Source organism: Taudactylus pleione, unplaced genomic scaffold (assembly GCF_031769625.1).
Source record: "Taudactylus pleione unplaced genomic scaffold, aTauple2 ptg000751l, whole genome shotgun sequence".
Lineage (NCBI taxonomy): Eukaryota > Metazoa > Chordata > Amphibia > Anura > Myobatrachidae > Taudactylus > Taudactylus pleione.
The window spans coordinates 131,443-154,426 of record NW_028285153.1 but is presented as its reverse complement, the minus strand read 5'-3'; the positions used below and the strand labels follow the sequence as shown (position 1 = coordinate 154,426).

Below are 22,984 nucleotides of genomic sequence, written 5' to 3'. Positions count from 1 at the left end.
GGAAAGTGAACGAGGATATCCCCTTCCAGCTATAATGTACTGATATCATGTGCAGTTAGCGGAGGGATATGTAGACGCTGAGGGTTTATGGAGGGCATGTTGTATTATATATCACGCCCCATTTCTGTCACTGTGCCTGCACAAAAAAGGGGACCGCCCTCGGCTGGCTAAGATGCTTACAGCCTTTGTGGGCACCGCCCCCTGCGTTTCCCCATAGGGGTTATCGCAGCCTGTGGTGGTCTCATCACATGCAGGGGTCCCTGGACAGTTGATGGTACCCCAGTGTATCCTGTTTTTCGCCCCCCTAGGTCTCACAGGAGCCTGTGTGGGTGAATTTATTGTCCAAATGGTATAGCACCTGATGGACGTTTTACAGGGGGAGTCACCATTTCGGCCTTCTAAACGGCCTTTCGGGTCTCAGACAGGAAAGGAGGCGTAGTCTAGGTCTAAAGTCTATATACCTGGCCTTCTACGGGCAGTCCGTGCGGCTTTGGTTATTACATATCCCCCGTGGCTAAATCCAAATATGCCTTCTTTAAGGATAAGGGTGTTGCCACTGTAATTCCTCTATTTGGTCAGGTGGATCATTTAGAGGAGGCGTGGAAAATCCGGGTAAGCGGTTCCAGCCTCAAAAACGGTTGACCTTTTGCATACCCCTTTTGCGGATAATTACATTTCCGAATGGGAGTTACCTTTACGGGTAGATTCTCAAGTTACACGCCTAGTGAGGAGTGCTACGTTGCCCATGCCCTCCAGGTCCTCTTTGAAGGAGGTTCCAGATTGCAAGGTGCAAATATATCTAAAATTCAATATTCCCTTGCTGGAGGGGCTTCCAGGCCGGCTATGGCCGTGTGCTGGGGGGACAGAGCCATGGAACACTGAGTAGGTAACTGGATCTCTGCACACTGACTCTCCAGCAGAGCAGGAGGATAGTGGCAAATTCTCAGAGACTTTGCCACGTTCATAATGAGACGGTCTTACATATAGCCTACTCCTTTCCAGAATCTCCTCGGCAGCAGTAGCGGCTTGCCGCTCCCTGTGGTTGCGCTCTTGGAAAGCGGACGCAGATTCCATTTGGAATGCTTTGCCTTTTACGGGACAAGTCCTGTTTGGCCCTCGTCTGGACGCAATTGTGGCCCTGCAGGTAGCAGCTACGTCTGCGTGTCTGCCATCGGCTACAGTCCCATCAGGGTCTGGGGCTTTGTCTTTTCGGCCCTGTGAGGCCAGGGTAAGTCTAAAATACAGCTTTCCAAGACAGTCAGTAGCCAGGAAATCTGCTCAGCCATAAGAACAGGCTTGGAGTACAAGACGTCCTACTCCCAAGTTGGACTATAAGCCTTCAGCCTCACGGGACGGGCCTCCTCTCGGGAGCCCCCAGAGTTGGAGGCCGGCTTCTCCAGTTCGCCCAGTGCTGGTGTCTGACCACCACGGACACTGGGGTAAGGGAAGTATTTTCCTGAAGGTATGTCCTCTCCTCCCGGTAAAAGCCTCCCAGACGTTTTTTCGTTACAGGTCTTCTGTCAATTCAGGACAAGGCCCTGTAATTTTTGAGGGTGTTACACTCAATGCTCCAGGCAGGAGTTATAGTACCTATTCCGTTGCCCCAAAGGGGAACGAGGTATTACTCCATCCTCTTTCTGGTACAGACACCCAATGGGTCTTACCAGGACTTTCTCAACCTCGAATCCTTCAACAAATTCTTAAGGGTTCCTCGGTTCGGGAGGGGGACCCTGCATTCCATCATTCAATGGAGCCTGGGAATTTTGTGGTGTCGTTGGATATATTCAGGGTGACTACCTGAATATCCCTCTTTTCTTAGCACACCAGTGTTTTCCTCAGGTTTGCAGTGGTCGATAAGCATTTCCAGTTTCTGGCATTGCCCCTTGGTCTGGCCTCCGCGCCTCACGGTTTACCAGGGTCATGGTAGTTATGGCAGCCCACCTGCGGATGCAGGGGGTCCGCTTGTTACCCTATCCAAGTGACCTCCTGTTGTTACCACGGTCTCCAGAGATACTTCAGTGCCATATGCAACGGACAATATCTGTGTTGCTTCGTTAGGGCTGACTGATAAACTGGAAATGGTCCTCTCTGATTCTTCACAGAGGATGCTCCATATCCCAACATCTGAGGATCTTTGTGATTGAGGAAAAGATCTCTGCATTACAGGCAAAGGTACGCAGTTGCCTGCAGAGTCGCCGAGTGTCTATTCTCTTGGCAATGTGGTTCCTGGGTTCCAGGGTGTCGCTGTTCGACATGGTGGAGAGTACCCAGCTTCACTCTAAACCTCTAAAGAACTTGATCCTCTCCGGATGGGATGGGTTGCCCCATAGGATAAAGTCAATAGGCTTTCCCCGGAGGTTTGTCTCTCTCTGGCCTGGTGGCTGCAGAAAGCTCACCTAAACAAAGGGGCACCCCTTGGGATTGCGGACAGGGTCCTTCTGACGACGGACGCCAGTATCCGTGGCTGGGAAGCAGTGACGGGTCCACACTTGTTCCAGGGCAGGTGGACACCAGTAGTTTTTGCGCTTCCCATAAACATCTGAGAACTCTGAGCAGTATTCAAGGTTCTCCAGCATGCAGGACAGGTCCTCCACGGAAATACCGTGCAGGTACAGTCTGACAACGCCATCATGATGGCTTATGTAAACCACCTAGGAGGTTCCCGAAGTCAGGTGACACTAACAGTGGTGTCCCGAATTCTGGCTTGGGTGGAAGGCTATATCCCTGCCGTCATCGGCAGTGTTCATTCAGGAATCCTCAGATGGAAAGCAGGCTTTCTCAGCCGTCAAGACGTGCATTCAGGGAAATGTCCTCTTTATCAGGAGGTGTTCAATCTTCTGGTGAACAAGTGGAGCCTTTCAGAGATGATACTCTTCTGATAGACGTAGGTAGGTCCAGTGGACCTTCCAAGTTGTGTACCTCGTCCCTCCGTTATCCCTTCTTCCTCCAGTAATAGCAAGAAGGAGGCACGCTCCTGCTGATAGCTCCAGCGTAGGCCAGATGGCACTATTACTCAGATCTTCGGAGCCTCTCAGTTAACACTCCGAAGCTGTTGCCTCTACGCCCGGACCTGTTGTCTCAGGATCCTGGCTGATACCCAGACCTGGGTTGTCTGTCCTTGACGGTGTGGCGGTGGAGACTGCCCTCTTAAGGTCTAGGAGTTTTTCCAGCTCTATAGTTAACAGGGGCTCTGTCCATGCTAAGAGCTCGGAAGTTTCTACTTCAGGGTCCATAGGGGGTCCACAGGGTTGACCTTGGGGTATAGCTGGATCTGGATCCACGGGCACCACGCAGTTAAAGCTTTGCTGCTCCCAGGATGCACTTGGGTCCGTCCTCCTCTATACCCCGCCCCGGTCACAGGCACCTCAGTTTTAGTTGGTGCCCGGCCGGAGTCGGGTCACCCTGTCGCAGTGGGGCTGCAGGAGCAGCCCCTAAGCTTTATTTTAAAAGAGAATTTTTTTATTTTTTTCTTCTTTTTTTACACTGTTAGAGCGGCAGCATCAGACTGTCCTTTAGGACGTCCACGCTGCCGCTCTTTCTCCCCGCTGGCGCCGCGACGCCAGTACAGCTCTGGGGATCGCGGCGGGACCCCAGAGCCTGTACTAGCCGGGCTCTGGGGACTCCCTTGACTGCTGCCGGACGCGACGGGGATCAGGTAAGCCGCGGGTCGCCGCGTGCGGCGGCCCGCGGATACTTCAAGGCAGTCAGGAGCCTCCGGTCTCTGGGGACAGACCGGAGGCGCTAGCGGCGGCGGCGGGCTCCCCCTCAATTGAGGAATACCCCGCGTGTCCGCTAGACCACCAGGGTATCAGGCTGGTAGCGGGACCGGCAACCCGGGGGTTAATTGCTAGCCAGGGGAGGCAGCCTTCCCTGTCTAGCGGCTCCTCCCCTCAGCTCAGCGCGCCTTTCAACAAGCAGTCTGGCGTCGCTGAGCTGCTCTTATCTCTCGGCCACTCCTCCTCTGAGGTCTCCGGCGGCCATCTTTACTGGCACATCGCAGACTCCCAGGCGGTATCAAGTGGACCGGTCCCCCTGTGTACCTCTCCCCTGCTAAAGGACAGTGTACACAGCGCTATAGCCCTCCCAGACACTGAATCTGGGCGGTTGATTGTAGCGGAAGGTGCAGTGAGTATAACTTTTCTGCATTGTATGTGACTATTGCTAGTGCTGCCTGTCTGTGACTTATTCTCCTTTACTGTCAGCTTATACCTATCCCTTTCCTTCTCCTACGGCCCGGCAGGTGTGTGGGGGAAGGGCGTTTTTCTGAGACCCTCACTTATATAAAACACGTATTTGTGGGGTCAGTCACATACTGTTGTGTGCTACACAGTACCATATCTGGGCTGTTGTGTCGCATACTGGTGAGTGCGCGGGTGTTAAAACCGTAATTCCTCTGGTGATACCTGTTTCTTGTGATCTACGGTATCATGTCTGATGAGGAGACTGAGCGCTCTGTGGCTCCTGTGCTATTTTCCTGCAGATGCTGTGCTGCTGGAGTTGATGGGGAGGACTTATCTCAGGATGGTCTGTGCGGGCGGTGCCAGCTGGTACCGGGCCCCTCCAACCCCCCTGTATCACAGGACCCTCCTTGGGCAATGTTTTCACAGGTGCTGGCATCTATTGCGGACCGGTTATCGGTCCCATCAGCGGTCCCTTCTAGGGCGTTACCGCAGCCCACCATCCCCCATTCCCCGAGGGTTCCACAAACGTTGCGGTCTTCCCCCGGGGCCCAGACTGTGGGTCCTTACTCGGGACTGCCTGTGTATGTGCAGTCTTCCCCAGGGACGTGTCAGTCTGTAGTGCCTTTGCAGAGTTTTGCTCCGACGGCTCCTCCGCCTTGGGTGGATGTTCTATCCAGCTCCGTACAGAGTCTGGCGGCTTCATCCTCGGCATTTCAGTCCATGTTGCAAGGTGATGTGCCACCAAGGGTGTCTAAACGTCCGGTTGTGAGTTCACTAGCTGCGCAGTTGTCGAACTCGGAAGTGTCCTCAGATGATGGAGAAATCCATGAGGACTCTGACTCTGATGTCATGGGGCAGGAGGTGGAAGCTAAGTCCTCCATTAATGTTCCAGCCTTAGTTAGGGCGGTGCGGGCTATCCTACATGTTGAGGATGATGCGCCGGCTCCTAGGTCGAAGTTTCCTAATTTTAAAAAGGCCAAGGTGACCTCAACTGTGTTCCCCCTGTCTGATCAATTATCGGATCATATGGCGGCGGCCTGGCAATTACCTAGTAAGAGGTTCCATCCACAGAAGAGGTTGGCGGCGAACTATCCTTTTCCTGAAGCTCATTGCAGGAAATGGGAAACTCCGCCGGCGGTGGATTCCCACGTTACCCGCTTGATCAAAAGCGCGACGTTGCCATTGCCGTCTATCTCCTCTTTGAAGGATCCCACGGACAGGAAGGTGGAGACTTGTTTAAAGTCCATTTATTCTCTTTCCGGGGCGGTGGCTCGCCCGTCCATGGCTATCTCCTGGGTGGCTAAAGCCATTGAGGCATGGGCCAATGCCTTGGAGGATACCTTTCCTGATGAGGCTCCGGATATCCAGAGAGCGTTAGTGGGACAGATGCGGGATGCAGCTTCCTATATTGGGGAAGCGTCTTTGGATGCCAGCCTGCTCACTTCTAGGGTGTCTGCTGCAGCGGTATCTGCTCGGCGCTCCCTGTGGCTGAGGTCCTGGAGGGCTGATGCAGATTCAAAAAAAGGGTCTGGAGGCCTTGCCTTTTAATGGTGATTTACTATTTGGTCCGGATTTGGACAGAATAGTGGATACTTTGGCTAAGTCCAAGTCGGCTTTTCTCCCTTCGGCCTCTGCGCCGGCTAAAGTGAGGAGCTCTGCCTTTCGGTCCTTTCGGGTTCAGGGTAAGGCCAAGGGCCAGTCCTTCCCGAGACATTCGGCGACCAAGGCCGCACCCAAGCCCAAGAAGCAGGCATGGAGTGCTCGGCGCCCTTCTTCCAAGCAGGAGGATAAGCCTGCTGCCTGATGGGACGGGCCTCTCTCTGGGGGACCCCAGAGTGGGAGGCCGACTTCTCCAATTCGCCCAGTGTTGGCACAATACCACCACGGATGCCTGGGTTCGAGAAGTAGTCTCTCAGGGGTACGCCCTGTCTTTTCGGTTCAGGCCGCCCCACCAGTTTTTCTGTACAAGTCCTTCTCTGGACAAGACCAAAGCTGGTCAGATTCAGGTAGCTATAGAATCCTTGCTACAAGCAGGGGTCATTGTTCCCGTTCCGCAGTCTCAGCGCGGGACGGGGTACTATTCTACTCTGTTTCTGGTACAGAAACCCAATGGTTCTCATCGCCCTATCCTGAATTTGAAGTCTCTGAACAGATACCTCAGAGTTCCCAGGTTCAGGATGGAAACGTTACGTTCCATCATTCTGGCGATGGAACCCGGGGATTATATGGTCTCCCTCGATATCCAGGACGCCTATCTCCATGTGCCCATAGCACCGGCACATCAGCGGTATCTGAGGTTTGCTATCCTGAACCATCACTACCAATTTCGGGCGTTGCCTTTTGGCCTTTCCACGGCTCCGAGGGTGTTCACCAAGGTGATGGCGGTTATGGCTGCCCACCTTCGGGGTCAGGGTCTACGTCTGTTGCCGTACCTGGACGATCTTCTGTTGCTGGCGAGCTCCCCGGAGGTGCTTCTTCGACATCTCCACCTGACCATTGCTTGTCTTCAAGCACACGGGTGGTTGATAAACTGGAAGAAGTCCTCCCTGATTCCATCACAGCGGATGGTTCATTTGGGAGCCCTGCTGGATTCTCGTCAGCAGCGGATTTTCCTGACTCCAGAGAAGGTCTCCTCCCTGCAGCTGCGGATACACAGTTGCCTGAGCAGTTGCCGCCTGTCGGTCCATTCAGCTATGAGAGTTCTGGGGTCCATGGTGTCGACATTCGACATGGTGGAATTTGCCCAGTTCCATTCCCGGCCCCTGCAGGGGCTGATTCTATCGGAATGGAACGGGTTACCTCACCGGATCCGCTCTCAGATGCTGGTGTTGTCCGCGGAGGTTCGGCAGTCTTTGGCTTGGTGGCTTCAGACGGTGCATCTGGTTGAGGGGCGCCCCTTTTGGATCTGGGTCCTGCTCACGACGGATGCCAGTCTTCGGGGTTGGGGGGCAGTGACCGGCTCATTATCGCTTCAGGGTCGTTGGTCCGCGGAAGAAGCACTTCTCCCCATCAACATCCTGGAACTGCGGGCTGTGTACAGGGCCCTGCAGTCGTCCGGCCCCGCTCTTCACGGAAGGGCGGTTCAGGTGCAGTCCGACAACGCCACCACGGTGGCGTACATCAACCACCAAGGGGGAACTCGCAGTCGGGCAGCAATGTCGGAGGTGTCTCGCATTCTTGCTTGGGCGGAGTGTCACGTTCCAGCGATCTCGGCAGTCTTCATTCCCGGAGTCCTCAATTGGGAGGCGGACTTCCTCAGCCGTCACGATGTGCATCCCGGGGAATGGTCGCTTCACCCAGAGGTGTTTCAGCTACTCGTGGACAGGTGGGGGCTGCCGGAGCTGGACTTGATGGCCTCCCGTCACAATCACAAGTTGCCCGTTTACGGGTCAAGGACAAGAGACGCAGGCGCCTGTCTGGTAGACGCTCTGTCGGTGAAATGGACGTTTCACCTGGCGTATCTGTTTCCTCCGATATCCTTACTTCCTCGGGTTCTGCGGAAATTCAAGCAGGACGGCGGCACGCTCGTGCTGGTGGCTCCGGCGTGGCCCAGACGTCCTTGGTACTCCGATCTGAGGTGCCTCTCCATCGACGCTCCGTACCTTCTTCCTCAGCGTCGGGCCTGTTGTCTCAGGGGCCCTGCCTTTACCCGGATCTGGGTCGGCTGTCTTTGACGGCGTGGCTCTTGAGACAGCCGTCTTGAGGTCTAGGGGTTTCTCCAGTTCAGTGATTGGTACCATGCTTAGGGCACGCAAGCCTGCCTCCGCGCGGATTTACCACAGGGTGTGGCGCACTTATTTTCAGTGGTGTGAATCAAGAAACTATGATCCGCAGGTGTTCCGGGTTTCCAGAATCTTGGAATTTCTTCAATCGGGTTTGGACCTCGGCTTACGCCTGGCCTCTCTGAAGGTTCATGTGTCTGCTTTGTCCGTGTGGTTTCAGCGACGGATTGCTACACTGCCAGATGTTTACACCTTTTTCCAAGGTGTTCTCAGGATCCAGCCTCCCTTCGTGCCTCCGGTGGCTCCGTGGGACTTGACGGTGGTACTGAGGGTCTTGCAGGGTCCTCCTTTTGAGCCGCTTGAGTCGGTGGAGCTCAAGTGGCTGACGTTTAAGACCATTTTTCCCCTGGCAATTGCTTCGGCCAGGAGGGTTTCAGAATTGGGGGCGCTTTCCTGTCGCCCTCCTTTTCTGATTTTTCACCAGGACAGGGCAGTGCTCCGCACGCGTCCTGAGTTTTTGCCCAAAGTGGTTTCAAAGTTCCACATTAATCAGGAACTTGTTGTGCCAGCTTTTCAGTCACCTGATCTTTCTGCTGGTGAGGCTTCCTTGGATGTGGTCCGGGCACTTAGAATCTATGTGGACCAGACTGCTTCGGTTAGGAAGTCGGATTCTTTGTTTGTCCTCTTTGGTTTTCACAAGAGGGGTTGGCCTGCCAACAAGCAAACGTTAGCCCGTTGGCTTCGTTCAGTTATTTGTGAGGCTTATGCGCAGGAGGGTTTACCTGTGCCAGCCTCTGTTAAGGCTCATTCCACTCGTTCTGTGGGTCCCTCTTGGGCTGCTAGACGTGGCGCCTCCGCTGTTCAGCTGTGTAAGGCGGCTACTTGGTCTTCAATTCAGACGTTTTTGAGGTTTTATGCGTTTGACACCTTCGCCTCTCAGGATGCATCCTTTGGGCGCCGGGTACTCCTTTCAGCACAGGAGCGTCCCCGCCCTTAGTTGAACTGCTTTGGGACATCCCCAAGGTCAACCCTGTGGACCCCCTATGGACCCTGAAGTAGAAAACAAGAGATATGGTAAGAACTTACCTTTGTTATCTCTGTTTCTACGAAGTCCATAGGGTCCACAGGGCGCCCGCCCTGACGCACCTGGCTTCAAATGGGCTGTGTGGCTGGTCACCGGTTTTCCGTCTCCCATTTCTGTGAGTATGGTTTCTTGTGTGTTCCAGTCTTCCTTCTCTCTGTTTAGTCTCCTCCTCCGGCCTTAGCTGCTTACCAACTGAGGTGCCTGTGGCCGGGGCGGGGTATAGAGGAGGACGGACCCAAGTGCATCCTGGGAGCAGCAAAGCTTTAACTGCGTGGTGCCCGTGGATCCAGATCCAGCTATACCCCAAGGTCAACCCTGTGGACCCTATGGACTTCGTAGAAACAGAGATAACAAAGGTAAGTTCTTACCATATCTCTTGTTTTTTATCTGCAAGAATTTACCATTAGGTATGGTATGCTTTCTTTCAGTTGTGTCGCCCTAGAGGCTAGGCTCCTCGGGTATTCCGGATATCCAGAGGTTGGCTTTCCTACAGGTGGGCTTAGATAACGGTCTTCGCCTTGCTTACCTGAAGGTGCAGGTTTCTGCCCTGTTAGTATGGTTTCAGTGTAGGATTGCTACTCTTCCTGATGTCCGCACCTTTGTGCAGGGTGTACGTTATATTCAGCATCCCTTTGGCTCCTTGGGATTTGGCTGTGGTCCTTAGGGCTCTCTGAGGACCGCCATTTGATCCACTGGGCTCAGTGGATTTCAAATGGCTTACGGCTAGGACTGTATTCCTTCTGGCTCTTAATTTGGCCAGTAGGATCTCAGAATGGGAGGCTCTGTCATGTAGACCTCCCTTTTTCTCATTTTTCCTAGGAACAGGGCAGTGCTTGCCTTTACTTCCCCAGTCCTGTCTGCTGGTGAGGCCTATTTGGCTGTGGTACGGGCGCTAAGAATTTAAGTTGACCGTACCAGTCCATTTAGGAAATCAGACTCTCGGTTTTGTCCGTTCTGGTTTCCATAAAAAGGGTTGGCCTGCCACTGCGCTAACTTTGGCAGGATGGATTCACAGGTCTTCCTGTTCCATCCTCTATTAAAGCTCTTCCACTAGGTCTGTGGGTCCTTCGTGGGCAGCTCGACGTGGCGCCTCAGCGGTGATTGGCAGCCACATGGTCATCTGTCCATATTTTTGTAAGGTATTATGCTTTTGATACCTTCGCCTCTCAGGATGCTTCCTTTCGGCGGCAGATTCTCCTTACAGCACAGGAGCGTCCCCACCCTTAAAGGATACTGCTTTAGGACATCCCCAAGGTATCCTGTGGATACCCTATGGACCCTGAAGTAGAAAATATGAGATATGGTAAGAACTTACCCTTGTTATCTCTATTTCTACAAAGTCCATAGGGTTCCACAGGACTCCCGCCCTGTCGCACCTGTACTGCAGATGGGCTTTGATCTGGTCACCGGTTTCTCCGTCTCCTTCTGGTGAGAATGTGATTCTTGTGTGTTCCAGACTGTCTTCTCTCTCTTTTTTGCTCCTGCTCCGGCCTATGGCTTGTTACGAAACTGAGTGGCCTGAGGCTCGGGGGCGGGGTATAGGAGAGGGACCCCAGTGCATCCTGGGAGGCTGAAAATTTAACTCTGTGGTGCCTGGATGTCTGCCGCCATCGCCTATACCCCAAGGTATCCTGTGGAACCCTATGGACTTCGTAGAAATAGAGATAACAAGGGTAAGTTCTTACCATATCTCATATTTTCTGTATATATTAGATTTATTAGAAATATTTTTTCAGTATTAGTAGAAATGAAATCCCAAATCCCGCACCACTGTGCATGCGCCAGCCTGACAGCTGGGTCAAATATTCGCACCCCCCCAGAGCTAGGCCCAAAAAGCGCTGACGTAACCCCCCGCACTCGCATACACCGCTGGGCAGGTGACTATTGCTCACAACCACAGAGAGATGTTTGTATTTGTATTGTATCCTAATGCAGGCTACACGCAGTCACATGGTAACTTACTGGCGTTCAGCACGGGAACATTATACGGATGTGCTGAGCCGCAATACCCCAACGTCCGTCTCTCCTAATAGAATATTCCCACCGCCGGCTCCATCAGGTAATTAATCATCTTCATGTCACTAATTTGCTTCTCAGGCCTCGCACTATCCCCTCATCCTCTCCCTGGAGAATCACTGCTCCCCCAGACAGCAGGACGTCATGGCGAATCATCTCATCGCTATTCTCAGAGACAAGTTACTCACTGCGACCGTCAGTAATTCATTCCCCGCGCTTCTGCCGTCCCCCGAGGTAACCACATTACCAGCCTGCTACAGATAAGTGAGATGAAGGTGTAATAGATACATTGTATCGCAGCAAATTATACAGCGCGTGAGAAATGGCAGAAACTCATTGCTGGGATATCAGAGTGTAAATAAACTGCGCATTTTATATTATACCGGGAAAACGCAGGAACACGTCTGCTCGGGCTCCTCATGGAGAGGAGGTACATTATAGCATACACTATAGCCTACACTACAGTATATCATACAGTATATTATACATTATATCACACAGTATATCCTACACTACACTATATCATACAGTATATTATACACTATCCTACACTACAGTATATCATACACTATAACCTACACTATATTATATACTATATCCTACACTACAGTATATCATACAGTATGTTATACTGTATGATATAGTGTATAATATAATGTATATTATACACTATCCTACACTATATCCTACACTACAGTATATCATACACTATAACCTACACTATATTATATACTATATCATACACTATATCCTACACTACAGTATATCATACACTATTATACACTATATCCTACAGTATATTATACACTATAACCTACACTATATTATACACTATATCATACACTACAGTATATCGTACACTACAGTATATCATACACTATATCACACACTATAACCTACACTATATCCTACACTATATCACACACTATAACCTACACTATATTATACACTATATCCTACACTATATTATATACTATATCACACACTATATCCTACACTACACTATATCCTACACTATATCCTACACTATATCCTACACTATATCCTACACTATATCCTACACTATATCCTACACTATATCCTACACTATATCCTACACTATATCCTACACTATATCCTACACTATATTATATACTATATCACACACTACACTATATCCTACACTACACTATATCCTACACTACACTATATCCTACACTACACTATATCCTACACTACACTATATCCTACACTATATTATATACTATATCCTACACTATATTATATACTATATCCTACACTATATTATATACTATATCACACACTATATACTACACTACACTATATCCTACACTATATCCTACACTATATCCTACACTATATCCTACACTATATCACACACTATAACCTACACTATATCCTACACTATATCACACACTATAACCTACACTATATTATACACTATATCCTACACTATATTATATACTATATCACACACTATATCCTACACTACACTATATCCTACACTATATCCTACACTATATCCTACACTATATCCTACACTATATCCTACACTATATCCTACACTATATCCTACACTACACTATATCCTACACTACACTATATCCTACACTACACTATATCCTACACTATATCCTACACTATATCCTACACTATATCCTACACTATATCCTACACTATATCCTACACTATATCCTACACTATATCCTACACTATATCCTACACTATATCCTACACTATATTATATACTATATCCTACACTATATTATATACTATATCACACACTATATCCTACACTACACTATATCCTACACTACACTATATCCTACACTATATCACACACTATAACCTACACTATATTATACACTATATCCTACACTATATTATATACTATATCACACACTATATCCTACACTATATCCTACACTATATCCTACACTATATCCTACACTATATCCTACACTATATCCTACACTATATCCTACACTATATCCTACACTATATCCTACACTATATCCTACACTATATCCTACACTATATCCTACACTACACTATATCCTACACTACACTATATCCTACACTATATCCTACACTATATCCTACACTATATCCTACACTATATCCTACACTATATCCTACACTATATCCTACACTATATCCTACACTATATCCTACACTATATCCTACACTATATTATATACTATATCACACACTATATCCTACACTACACTATATCCTACACTACACTATATCCTACACTACACTATATCCTACACTACACTATATCCTACACTATATCCTACACTATATCCTACACTATATCCTACACTATATCCTACACTATATCCTACACTATATCCTACACTATATCCTACACTATATCCTACACTATATCCTACACTATATCATATACTATATCACACACTATATCCTACACTATATCCTACACTATATCCTACACTATATCCCACACTATATCCTACACTATATTATATACTATATCACACACTATATCCTACACTATATCCTACACTATATCCTACACTATATCCTACACTATATCCTACACTATATCCTACACTATATCCTACACTATATCCTACACTATATCCTACACTATATCCTACACTATATCCTACACTATATCCTACACTATATCCTACACTATATCCTACACTATATCCTACACTATATCCTACACTATATCCTACACTATATCCTACACTATATTATATACTATATCACACACTATATCCTACACTATATCCTACACTATATCCTACACTATATCCTACACTATATCCTACACTATATCCTACACTATATCCTACACTATATCCTACACTATATCCTACACTATATCCTACACTATATCCTACACTATATCCTACACTATATCCTACACTATATCCTACACTATATCCTACACTATATCCTACACTATATCCTACACTATATCCTACACTATATTATATACTATATCACACACTATATCCTACACTATATCCTACACTATATCCTACACTATATCCTACACTATATCCTACACTATATCCTACACTATATCCTACACTATATCCTACACTATATCCTACACTATATCCTACACTATATCCTACACTATATCCTACACTATATCCTACACTATATCCTACACTATATCCTACACTATATCCTACACTATATCCTACACTATATCCTACACTATATCCTACACTATATCCTACACTATATCCTACACTATATCCTACACTATATCCTACACTACACTATATCCTACACTACACTATATCCTACACTATATCCTACACTATATCCTACACTATATCCTACACTATATCCTACACTATATCCTACACTATATCCTACACTATATCCTACACTATATCCTACACTATATCCTACACTATATCCTACACTATATCCTACACTATATCCTACACTATATCCTACACTATATCCTACACTATATCCCACACTATATCCCACACTATATCACACACTATATCCTACACTATATCCTACACTATATCACACACTATAACCTACACTATATTATATACTATATCATACACTACACTATATCCTACACTACACTATATCATACACTATATCATACACTACACTGCAGTATATCATACACTATTATACACTATATCCTACACAATATTATACACTATAACCTACACTATATTATATACTATATCATACAGTATATCATAAACTATAGTATATCCTACACTATATTATACATTATATCACACACTATATCCTACACTACAGTATATCCTACACTACAGTATATCATACACTACAGTATATCATACAGTATGTTATACATTATATTATACACTATATCATACAGTATATTATACACTATCCTACACTACATTATATCATACACTATAACCTACACTGTATTATATACTATATCCTACACTACAGTATATCATACAGTATGTTATACTGTATGATATAGTGTATAATATAATGTATATTATACACTATCCTACACTATATCCTACACTACAGTATATCATACACTATATCCTACACTACAGTATATCATACACTACAGTATATCATACAGTATGTTATACATTATATTATACACTATATCATACAGTATATTATACACTATCCTACACTACATTATATCATACACTATAACCTACACTATATTATATACTATATCCTACACTACAGTATATCCTACACTACAGTATATCATACACTATATCATACACTATATTATATACTATATCATACACTATATCCTACACTACAGTATATCATACACTATTATACACTATATTATATACTATATCATACACTATATCCTACACTATATCATACACTACAGTATATCGTACGCTACAGCATATCATACACTATATTAAACACTATATCACACACTATATTATATACTATATCACACACTATATCCTACACAACACTATATCCTACACTATATTATATACTATATCACACACTATATCCTACACAACACTATATCCTACACAACACTATATCCTACACAACACTATATCCTACACTATATCCTACACTATATCCTACACTATATCCTACACTATATCCTACACTATATCCTACACTATATCCTACACTATATCCTACACTATATCCTACACTATATCCTACACTATATCCTACACTATATCCTACACTATATCCTACACTATATCCTACACTATATCCTACACTATATCCTACACTAGATCCTACACTAGATCCTACACTAGATCCTACACTAGATCCTACACTAGATCCTACACTATATCCTACACTATATTATATACTATATCATACACTACACTATATCCTACACTACAGCATATCATACACTATATCATACACTACACTGCAGTATATCATACACTATTATACACTATATCCTACACTATATTATATACTATATCATACACTATATTATATACTATATCATACACTACAGTATATCATACACTACAGTATATCCTACACTATATTATACATTATATCACACACTATATCCTACACTACAGTATATCATACAGTATGTTATACATTATATTATACACTATATCATACAGTATATTATACACTATCCTACACTACAGTATATCATACACTACAGTATATCATACAGTATGTTATACATTATATTATACACTATCATACAGTATATTATACACTATCCTACACTACAGTATATCATACACTATAACCTACACTATATTATATACTATATCCTACACTACAGTATATCATACACTATTATACACTATATCCTACACTATATTATACACTTTCTACTTCAGGGTCCATAGGGGGTCCACAGGATTGACCTTGGGGTATAGCTGGATCTGGATCCACGTGCACCACGCAGTTAAATCTTTGCTGCTCCCAGGATGCACTTGGGTCCGTCCCCCTCTATACCCCGAGCCACAGGCACCTCAGTTTTAGTTGGTGCCCGGCCGGAGTTGGGTCACCCTGTGCAGTGGGGCTGCATAAGCTTTATTTTTATTTATTTATTTTTTTTAAAGATTTTATTTATTTATTTTTTACTTGTTCAGAGCGGCAGCATCAGACTGTCCATCTGGACGTCCACGCTGCCCTCCAACAGCCCCGCTGGCGCTGCGACGCCAGTACTGATCTGGGGATCGCAGCGGACCCCGGAGTCAGTACTAGCGTGGCTCCGGTAGCTCCCACTGACTGCTGCCGGATTCTACGGGGCCAGGTAAGATGAAAGGCAGTCTTTAGCCTCTGGGGACAGACCGGCGGCGCTAGTAGCGGCGGCGGGCTCCCCCTGCATCAGGAATACCCCGCGTGACCGCTGTACCACCAGGGTGTAAGGACCGGAAGGGAACCGGCATCCCTGGGGGTTAATTACTAGCCAGGGGAGGCAGCCTTCCCTGGTTTAGCGGCTCCTCCCCTCAGCCAGCGCGCCTTCTCTCATGCGTGCTGGCGCCGCTGGGCTGTTCTCTCTCTCGGCCACTCCTCCTCAGAGCTCTCCGGTGGCCATCTTCTCTGGGCAGCAACGCAGAGCTCCCAGGCGGTATCAAGTGGACCGGTCCCCCTGCGTACCTCTCCCCTGATCAGGACGGTGTTCGCAGCGCTATAGCCCTCCCAGACACTGAATCTGGGAGGTTGATTGTAGCGGAAGGTGCAGTGAGTATAACTTCTCTGCATTGTATGTGACTATTGCTAGTGCTGCTGTCTGTGCTTATTTCTACTTACTGTCAGCTTATACCTATCCCTTTCCTTCTCCTACGGCCCGCAGGTGCGTGGGGGAGGGGTGTTCTTTCTGTATACCTCACTTACATAGATCTACGTATTTGTGAGGTCCGTCACATACTGCGGTGTGCTACTCAGTTCCATATTGTGGGCTGTTTTTGTTACATACTTGGGAGTGCACAGGTGTTATACGCCTTACCTCGTTTCGGTGATACTATTTTATTGCGAAAGTTTTGGTGTCATGTCTGATGAGGAGAATGAGCGCTCCGTGGCTCCTGTATTTTCCTGCCGACGCTGTTCGGCAGGGGTTGATGGGGTGGATTTGTCTCAGGATGGTCTGTCCGGACGGTGCCAGCTGGTACCTGGTCCCTCTAAACCCCCGGTGGCACAGGATCCTCCGTGGGCGATGTTTACACAAGTGCTGGCGTCAATCGCGGACCGGCTTGCGGTCCCGCCTGCGGTCTTTTCTAGGGCGTTGCCCAAGCCTACCATCCCCCGTTCCCCGGGGGTTACGCATCTGGTACAGTCTCCTCCCGGGTCTCAGACTGTGGGTCCTTATGCGGGATTGCCTGTATACGTGCAGTCTCTCACGGTGACGCAGCAGTCAGTGGTAGCCTTTCAGGGGTATCCTCAGACTGTACCCCCTCCCTGGGTGGATGTCCTCTCCAGCTCTGTTCAGAGCCTGGCGGCCTCGTCATCGGCTTTTCAATCAATGTTGCACAGTGATTTGCCCCTAAAGGCGTCCAAGCGACCCGTTCCGGCTTCACTGGCGGCGCAGTTCACGGACACGGACGTGTCTTCGGATGACGGAGATATCCATGAGGACTCTGACTCGGATGCCGGGGCCCAGGAGGTGGAGGCTAAGTCCTCCATTATTGTGCCGGCTTTGGTTAGGGCGGTGCGGGCCATCCTTCATATAGAGGAGGATGCGCCGGCTCCCAGGTCGAAGTACCCTAATTTTAAAAAGGCCGAAGTAGCTTTGACTGTTTTTCCCCTGTCCGACCAGTTGACGGATCATATGGCGGGGGCCTGGCAGTTGCCCAGCAAGAGATTCCAACCGCAGAAACGGCTGGCTTCCAACTATCCTTTTCCTGAGGCTCATTGCAGGAAATGGGAAACTCCGCCTGTGGTGGATTCCCATGTTACCTGCTCAATTAAAAGCACTACATTGCCTTTGCCGTCGATCTCCCCTCTGAAAGATCCCACGGACAGGAAAGTGGAGACTTGTTTAAAGTCTATCTACTCTTTCTCTGGGGCTGTGGCCCGTCCGTCCATGGCCATCTCTTGGGTGGCTAAGGCCATCGAAAGCTGGGCCAATGCTTTAGAGCAGGGGTTCCCAACCACGGTCCTCAAGCCACACTAACAGTCCAGGTTTTAAGGATAGCCATAGTTAAACACAGGTGACTTAATTAGTACCTTAGTTTTCTACTTCAGGGTCCATAGGGGGTCCACAGGGTTGACCTTGGGGTATAGCTGGATCTGGATCCATGGGCACCACGCAGTTAAAGCTTTAGCTGCTCCCAGGATGCACTTGGGTCCGTCCTCCTCTATACCCCGCCCCCGGCCACAGCACCTCAGTTTGAGTTGGTGCCCGGCCGGAGTCGGGTCACCTGCGCAGGGGGACTGCAGGAGCAGCCCCCAAAAAGCTTTCTATTTTTATTTAAAAAAAAAAAAAAAAAAGAGCCTGTTAGATTTTTATTTTACAACAGAGGCTCTAGTGTGGCAGCGTCGGGCTGTCTATGCAGACGCCCACGCTGCCGCTCTCCTTCCCCGCTGGCGCCGCGACGCCAGTACTGCACTGGGGATCGCGGCGGGAGGCCAGAGTCCGTACTAGCCGGACTCTGGGTTCCTCCCTGGACTGCTGCTGGAGTCGCCGGGGACAAGGTAAGCCGCGAGTCGCCAATTAGCGGCGGCTCGCGGGTTTTGCCTGCACATGCAGTCCTTTGCCCCCGGTCCTAGGGGACAGACCGGGGGCCGCTAGCGGTGGCGGCGGGCTCCCCCTCTGAGGAGGAATAACCCGTGGGACCACTAGACCACCAGGGATATATGGCAAGCGGGAAGCCTGCAGCCCTGGGGTTAATATGCTAGCCAGGGGAGGAAGCCTTCCCTGTCAGCGGCTCCTCCCCTCAGCTCAGCGCGCCTTTCAGCTCGGAGTCTGGCGTCGCTGAGCTGCAGATTCCTCGGCCACTCCTCCTCTGGGGTCTCCAGCGGCCATTTTCTCACAGTGGCAGCGCAGATCTTCAGGGAGCACGCGGACCGGTCCCCCTGTGTACCTCTCCCCTGATTAAGGACAGCGTACACAGCACTATAGCCCTCCCAGACACTGAATCTGGGCAGGTTGATTGTAGTGTAAAGGTGCAGTGAGTATATCTTCCTGCATGGTATGTGACTTTTGCTAGTGCTGCCTGTCTGTGCTTATTTTCTACTTACTGTCAGCTTATACCTATCCCTTTACTTCTCCTACAAGCCCTACAGGTGTGTGGGGGAGGGGCGTTTCTACTGACCTCACTTATATAGATCACGTATTTGTGAGGTCCGTCACATACAGTTGTGTGCTACTCAGTGCCATATTGTGGGCTGTTGTTCAGCACACCGGTGAGTGCGTTTTACTTCTACCCTGGTGCCAGATATATAATATATTCTGTCATGTCAGACGAGGAGGTTGATCGCTCAGTGGCTCCGGTGTTGGCCTCCTGCGGACGCTGTTCTGCAGGAGTAGATAGGGAGGATTTGTCACAGGATGGCCTGTGTAGTCGATGCCAGGTGGCTCCTGGCCCATCCAGACCTTCTCTGGCGCAGGAACCACCGTGGGCGATGTTTTCTCAAGTGCTGGTGTCTATTGCGGACCGTCTGTCGGTCCCGACTGCTCTCCCTACTAGGGCGTTGCCCCAGCCGACCATCCCCCATTCCCCGGGTGTCCCGCAGTTATTGCGGAGTCCTCCTGGGTCTCAGTCGGTGGGTCCCTATGCGGGGTTGCCTATGTATATACAGGCTTCCCCTGTGCCGCAGCAGCCTGTGGTACCTTTTCAGGCCCCTATGGTGACTCCTCCACCCTGGGTGGATGTGCTCTCCAACTCTGTGCAAAATTTGGCGGCCGCTTCCTCGGCTTTTCAGTCAATGTTGCAGACTGACATGCCTTCTAGGATTTCAAAACGCCCACTCATGACACGGGCTGCTCAGGTATCGGACTCAGAGGGTTCCTCAGATGATGGGGAGGTCCCTGATGACACTGACTCGGACGCCTCGGTCCAGGAAATGGATACCAAGTCGTCCATTAATGTGCGAGCACTAGTTAGGGCGGTGCGAGCTATTCATCTTATAGAGGATGAGGCACCGCTTCCTAAGTCGAAGTTTCCTAGTTTAAAAAAAACTAAGGTGGCTTCTGCGGTGTTTCCCCTGTCGGATCAGTTGACGGATCATATGGCGGTAGCTTGGCAGGCGCCCAGTAAGAGATTCCTTCCTCAGAAGCGGTTGGCTTCTAATTACCCCTTCCCTGAGGCACATTGTAAAAAATGGGAAACTCCACCGGCGGTGGATTCCCATGTCACCCGTTTAACTCGGGGCGCCACCTTACCATTACCGTCGATATCCTCGCTGAAGGATCCCACGGACAGGAAAGTTGAGACTTGCTTAAAGTCTATTTACTCCCTCTCCGGGGCGGTGGCCCGACCGTCCATGGCCATTTCCTGGGTGGCCAAGGCCATTGAGGGGTGGGCCAATGCATTGGAAGATACCTTCCCGGACGACGCTCCGGATGTCCAGCGGGCGTTGTTGGGACAAATGAGGGACGCTGCTTCTTACATTGGAGAAGCTTCTTTAGATGCTAGTCTGCTGACCTCGCGGGTATCGGCTGCAGCGGTGTCTGCCCGCCGATCCTTATGGTTGCGGTCCTGGAGAGCGGACTCTGATTCAAAGAAAGGTCTGGAGGCCTTACCTTTCAATGGGGAATTACTATTTGGTCCGGACTTGGACAAAATAGTGGACACCCTGGCTAAATCCAAGTCGGCCTTCCTCCCTTCGGCGGCACTGCCTGCTAAGGTTCGGAGTTCGGCTTTTCGTTCCTTTCGGGTTCAGGGTAAGGCGAAAGGTCAGTCCTTCCCAAGACAGTCTGCGAGTAAGACGGCCTCTAAACCCAAGAAGCAAGCCTGGAGTGCTCGGCGCCCTTCTTCCAAGCAGGAAGATAAACCTGCGGCCTGATGGGACGGGCCTCCCTCTGGGGGACCTCAGAGTGGGAGGCCGACTTCTTCTATTTGCCCAGTGCTGGCACAATACCACCACGGATGCCTGGGTTCGAGAAGTGGTCTCCCAGGGGTACGCCCTGTCTTTTCGGCACAGACCACCCCACCAGTTTTTCTGCACAAGTCCTTCTCAGGACAAGACCAAGGCGTTACAGGTTCAGGAGGCTATAGAGTCCTTGCTGAAAGCAGGGGTCATTGTTCCCGTTCCTCTATCACAACGAGGGACGGGGTATTATTCGTCTCTGTTTCTGGTGCAGAAACCCAATGGTTCTCATCGCCCTATCCTCAACTTGAAGTCTCTGAACAAATTCCACAGAGTTCCCAAGTTCAGGATGGAAACGTTACGTTCCATCATTCTGGCGATGGAACTGGGGGATTACATGGTGTCCTTGGACATCCAGGACGCCTACCTCCATGTTCCGATAGCATCTTCACACCAGCGGTATCTGAGGTTCGCTATCCTTCAACACCACTATCAGTTCCGGGCGCTACCCTTTGGTCTCTCCACGGCACCGAGGGTGTTCACGAAGATTATGGCGGTCATGGCCGCACATCTTCGGAAACCAGAATGTACGGCTGCTGCCGTACCTGGACGACCTCCTGTTGCTGGCGAGCTCCCCGGAGTTACTGCTTCAACATCTCCACCTGACGATCGCTTGCCTGCAAGCACACGGGTGGTTGATAAATTGGAAAAAGTCCTCCCTGATTCCATCACAGCGGATGGTTCATTTGGGAGCCCTGCTGGATTCGCGTCAGCAAAGGATCTTCCTGACTCCGGAGAAGGTCGCCTCCCTACAGCTGCGGATACGCAGTTGCCTGAGCCGTTGCCGCCTGTCGGTCCATTCGGCTATGAGAGTTCTGGGGTCCATGGTGTCGACATTCAACATGGTGGAATTTGCCCAGTTCCATTCCCGGCCCCTGCAGGGGCTGATTCTATCAGAATGGAACGGGTTACCTCACCGGATCCGCTCTCAGGTGCTGGTGTTGTCTCCGGACGTTCGGCTATCTTTGGCTTGGTGGCTTCAGACAGCTCATCTGGTCGAGGGGCGCCCATTTTGGATCCCGGACTGGGTCCTGCTCACGACGGATGCCAGTCTCCGGGGTTGGGGGGCAGTGACCGGCTCTTTGTCGCTTCAGGGTCGTTGGTCAGCGGAATAAGCACTTCTCCCCATCAACATCCTGGAACTGCGGGCAGTATACAAGGCCCTGCAGTCGTCCGGCCCCGCTCTTCACGGAAGGGCGGTACAGGTGCAGTCCGACAACGCCACCACGGTGGCGTATATCAATCACCAAGGCGGAACTCGCAGTCAGGCAGCGATGTCGGAGGTGTCTCGTATCCTGTCTTGGGCGGAGGGTCACATTCCAGCGATCTCGGCGGTCTTCATCCCCGGAGTCCTCAATTGGGAGGCGGACTTCCTCAGCCGTCACGACGTGCATCCCGGGGAATGGTCGCTTCACCCAGAGGTGTTTCAGCTACTCGTGGACAGGTGGGGACTGCCGGAGCTG

The 22,984-nt window shown here is 49.2% G+C and overlaps 1 protein-coding gene across 1 annotated transcript in view; it reads left to right on the top strand.

The window, feature by feature from the left end:
• PLCZ1 (phospholipase C zeta 1) overlaps nucleotides 1–22,984 on the top strand; it is a 253,049-nt gene that overhangs the window by 113,827 nt on the left and 116,238 nt on the right. The window lies entirely within an intron of this gene.